Source organism: Geotrypetes seraphini, chromosome 5 (assembly GCF_902459505.1).
Source record: "Geotrypetes seraphini chromosome 5, aGeoSer1.1, whole genome shotgun sequence".
Taxonomy (NCBI): Eukaryota; Metazoa; Chordata; class Amphibia; order Gymnophiona; family Dermophiidae; genus Geotrypetes; species Geotrypetes seraphini.
The window spans coordinates 50,933,519-50,938,781 of NC_047088.1; positions in this window are offsets into that span (position 1 = coordinate 50,933,519).

A 5,263-nucleotide genomic window follows, 5' to 3' on the forward strand; every position below is an offset into this window, starting at 1 on the left:
TCCCACTAAGATCCCACGTCTGTTCCATGCTTTCTTGAATTTAGACACGATCCTCGTCTCCACCACTACTACTACTACTTATCATTTATATAGTGCTGAAAGGCATACACATTGCTGTACATTTTGACATTTATAGACAGTCCCTCCTCGGAAGAGCTTACAATCTGACTTGGACAGACATGACATGATATAGAGGGTGAGGGACACAAAACCCAAAGTGAGAAAAGTTAGGAGTCGAAAGCACTCTCAAAGAGGTGGGCTTTTAAACAGGCCTTGAACACCACCTCCACCAGAAGTATGTTTCACGCATCTACTACCCTTTCTGTAAAGAAGTCTTTCCTTAGATTACTTTTGAGTCTATCCAATTTCATCTTATACCCTCTCGTTCTAGAGTTCCTTTTATTTGTTGAAAGAGACCTGACTTCTTTGTATTTTTGCCACAGAGATATTTAAATGTCTCATTCATATCCCCTCTCTCTCATCTTTCTTCCAAAGTACAGTATATGTATTGAGATCTGTAAGTCTGCCTCCATATACTTTATGATGAAAACCATTGGCCATTTTAGTAGCCACCCTCATGGTTATATCTTTCTGAAGGTACAAGTACTCTAAATGTGGTCTTGCCAGAGACTTATACAGAGGCACAAATGCCTCCTTTTTCCTGCTGGCCATTCCTCTCCATATGCAATAAGAATTTTCTCGCTTTGGCCACCTAAGATCATCAGTAACGATCACCCCCAAGTCTTTTTTTTCTTTTCAGCACAGAAGTACTTCTCCTCCTTTGAGTTTCTGAAGCTCAAGTGCATGACCCTGCATCTTTTAGCATTAAATAGATGCCAATTTCTGGACCGTTCTAGCTTAGCTAGATCCCTCCTCATGCAGTTTACACCATCAGGGATGCCTACCCCATTACAGAGGTTTTTTTTTATCATCCGCAAAGAAGCAAATCTTACCCAACAACCCTTTGGCAATATCACTGCTGAAACCAGGTGCAAATGCTGGCACACAGCTTAGACACATTAGGGGACATTAGGGGGCACTCAATGAAGTTGCAGGGAAATACTTTTAAAACCAATAGGAGGAAATATTTTTTCAATCAGAGAATAGTTAAGTTCTGGAACGCATTGCCAGAGGTTGTGGTAAGAGCGGATAGTGTAGCTGGTTTTAAGAAGGGTTTGGACAATTTCCTAGAGGAAAAGTCCATAGTAGGGCATAATAAAAAAAAATGTCTAAGTCCCCTTTTGGCCTAAGACCTTAAACGTTGAAAGTAGAAGCAGGGAACATGTCCATTATAAAAAATAAAAAAAAACGTCCAAAAGGAAACCACTGTTTGCCCTGGATCTGTAGAATAAAATGTTGCTAATCTTTGGGTTTTGGTCAGGTATTAGTGACCTGGATTGGCCACCGCGAGAACAGGCTACTGGGCTTGATGGACCATTGGTCTGATCCAGTAAGGCTATTCTTATGTTCTTATGAAATGTCCCTGGCCATGTCCCCTTTTCAGATACACATCATGGGTTTTAAGCACGGTGTGCAAGCAAATCCCGATTGATAACAGTTAACTGCAATAATTGGTTGTTAGCACCCAATGATTGCTATTTAAGGGCTTAGTCAATTTACTTGCCTGCGCATCTAGGGCATTTGCCCAAATTTAGGGGTGCAAATTAGGGTGCCACAAATGGATCGGGGGATAAGTGCACCTGCATTGTCAGTGTTATCCAGTCATTCCACACATGGGATTAGTGTGTGCTGACAGGCAAATTACCATAAAATGCCTTCTGCATTAAGCGGGATATCAAATGTACAATAAACATTTGATACCCCGCTTAATGCAAAAGGTCAAAGCGGCTTTATAATTTTTTTAAAAAAAGTAAAAACACATAACATAACATTACAAAATGAATACAATAGGCACATTGAACAACCCTCTCTGTCTCAGAGGGGCACATTATCTACACTAAAGGTGCCTAGGAGCAAAGCAGCAATTGTATAATAATGATAGAAAAGAAAAAATATATATATATTTTTAATAGAAATAAAATACAGCCCAATCTGAAAATCAATCAATCCAGTTGTGTACAAGGCCGCCGATTCACTGAAGCATAAGTCAGTTCCGACGCCACAGCGGGACACAACCACTGCAGGCAGGACAATCGGCCTCTGCCACAGGAAGAAACCAATGCCCAAGTCCAGAAGCTGTCAAAGACAGCGGTCCGAGACAGGAGTTCAAGTCCACCGAGGCAAGAGGGGCCTAACGGCCAAAGACAGCAGGCTACAGAAAATCCTTCGATGTCCCCAACCGCAGGGGAACGGTGCACAACCGTCACCTGACTCCCGAAGGCGGGAACCGAAGGCACAGTCGTCAAGCGCATCACAGCTCCACCAGCAAGCGAAGGAGTCCTGAAGATGTCGGGAGCCCCGCTGCAGTTGATAGAAGATAAGACGCAGGGCTCCACAGCCAACCACCCTCGCCACAGCCAATCATCCAGAATGCAGCAGGCGAGAGACCTCCGACTGTTGAGCCAGATAATTTAAAGTTGGTGTGTGCTTACAGGCAATTGACCATAAAATGCTTTAATGTATTAAGTAGTATAGCCTTTCTTTCCCATGTTAAGCATGTGTTAGCATGTAACAGGATCTCATTTTTGTAAAAGCCCCAAAGATAGGACATAGGTTTTAATGTCCTCACTTTGGAGAGGATTTTCAAAAACCCACGTTAAAAAGCGACGGTCTGCTAGCACAGCCGTTTTGATACCGAATCTAAACCTCCGAAACATTCTTTAAAAATCACGCATGCAAATAAGATTGTTGAACAGAAGTGAAGATTTCCTACATTTGCATGTACCCTTCGTTGATGGGCACATGCGCGGAAAAATGCCATTAAATAAAAACCCCACACTCTCCTGCTGCACTATTGGACGAATGGAAGGGAGAGAAGCAACATCGACTTTAATCAATCGCACATAAAACATGCCTTTCTCTTCAAAAAAACTACTATAATTCAGGTAAATCTTGTAATTTGTTTTTAATGTACAATTTATCAAGACACATAGCCAGAAACAAGACAAGGGTATCATACACGCGCTCAAGAAGAAATGTTGGCTTTTAACAAGCGCACATGAAACATGCATGTCTCTCCCAATAACTCATAAGAAGCATGATTTACTACCCTCCACTTATAAAATATATAGATGCACATTTTTTTTTCATTAGCCACAGTCAAAACACAAGTGCTGGCACTGTAACGGCACCCCCGGACCAGTCGCTGTTTTTTGTCACCAAAAGCTGACACCGCTCTTTGAAAATGCCTCAGCGATTTTTAAGAATCCACCGGAGGGCTCATTTCAATGTTAAAGAGTCCATTTGCATGCCAATGTCAGAGACTGCTAGAAACCTCGCTAAAGACAGAGATAATCTGTTTTGATAATCCGCCGCTAAAATGCGTGCAGGCTAAACTGCGGGAAAACTGCTTAGCGACCGCGTTAAAGTTTTGAGAATCTTGGCCTTTATCTGGTGAGTTATTCGGTTAACAGACTGAATACCATCACTAACCAGTAGCTCTCTTTCCATCTATGAGTTCCTTTGGTGCCATCTGAAGTGATTCCCCATGGCATTATCTGGTTACCTGTTGCTGAAAATCAGTGGCTGACCCCAATTAGCAGCACTTATCTGGGTAGACCAAATAAGAGGCCCATTCTAAATAATGTAGAATATAATAAAAATTCACAGAATAAGGAAGGTTTAGCAGTTTATTTCACCAACGCAGAAACTTTAAGCTGAGAATATTTTTTCCTATCCTCACGGAATACAAACACCTCATAGACAGAGAACGGAGCCCATCAAAAAAGAAGTATAAGAGGCACAGCAGGTAAGCATATATTTCCAGACTGGGTGGGCCAAGGGAGGCTCATCTGTCCAATCTTCCATGTTTCTAAATGTCTATATGCCAATTGTATTCACTTGAAGCCCAAAAGCATTAATAAAAGCAAGGGGGGAGTGTATGGTGCAGTGTTTAAAGCAAAAATTGTAGATATAAACGTTGTAAATAGTTATAGTAGGGATTCATTCACACCAAAAAAATAATAACAAGTACAGGACAGTTGACAAAATCATAAATAAACGGAGAAAAATAAACCTCAATTGTGGGTCGCCGGGACTACACAAGTACCCTAAGCTCCCCACCTCATCACGGGTTTATAAAAAAACTCCGTACAATTTTTTCTTCACGGAATACGATTGTACCTTTATTATATGCAGTGTTTAAAGCTACAGCCTCAGTCCCCTGAGGTTATAGGTTCAAGCCCATGCTGCTCCTTGTGACCCTGGGCAAGTCACTTAATCCCCCCCCCCCATTGCCCCAGGTACATTAGATAGATTGTGAGCCCACCAGAACAGACAGGGAAAAGTGCTTGAGTACCTGAAAAAATTAATGTAAACTGTTCTGAGCTCCCCTGGGAGAATGATGTAGAAAATTGAATAAATACATTTTGCTGCAATTCTTTGTACAACCTCTTCTGGATGCTATGAAGATTTGCAACAGAGCGGACCACCCTGAAGCAGTATTATAGCAAGGGTGAGTGGCATCCTTCCCCTGCCCTCTTCTCTGCCCCCCTGCTCCTTCTTGCACCCCCCTTCCCATCCCCCATACTTTTTTAGTTTTCCAGGCAAGAGCAACATCACAAACTTGCTGTCTGTATGGTGTGTCATTTCCTAGGCACGGGGCCCAGAAGTGATGTTAGAGAGAGGTCACAACAATCACTAGCGCTGTGTACTTCTGGCATATAAATCATTCATTCACACCGAGGGACCCAAATCTGCTTGATTGGCATGGCAGCACTCCTCACTGGTTCCCTTTTATTACATTGTGGGTTATAATAACTTTATCATAAATTTTTCATTATATACTTAAAAAAACAACGACTTTTTATATTTTCTTTGAAAACTTCATAATTGGTACTGCTATATGACTTATCATTAGACCGAGTTAAATTGAAAACCTAGCTCTTAACCCTTTCAGGACCAAGGGACATATTTGTCCCATAACTTTAAAATCCTATAAATTTTGATTGGGATAGTCTACAGTTCTAAATTTGATATGTACGGATTCCATATGATACTGCCTTTATGTAAACAAACTGGTTCCGACATTCATTCATTAGCGTCGTTGCCAGATTGACGAGAAGATTCACTTGCCACACTGTCCATAAGCCAGAAGTGTGATTTTTTAAATAAAAATAATGATATTTCACAAAAAAAATCAATT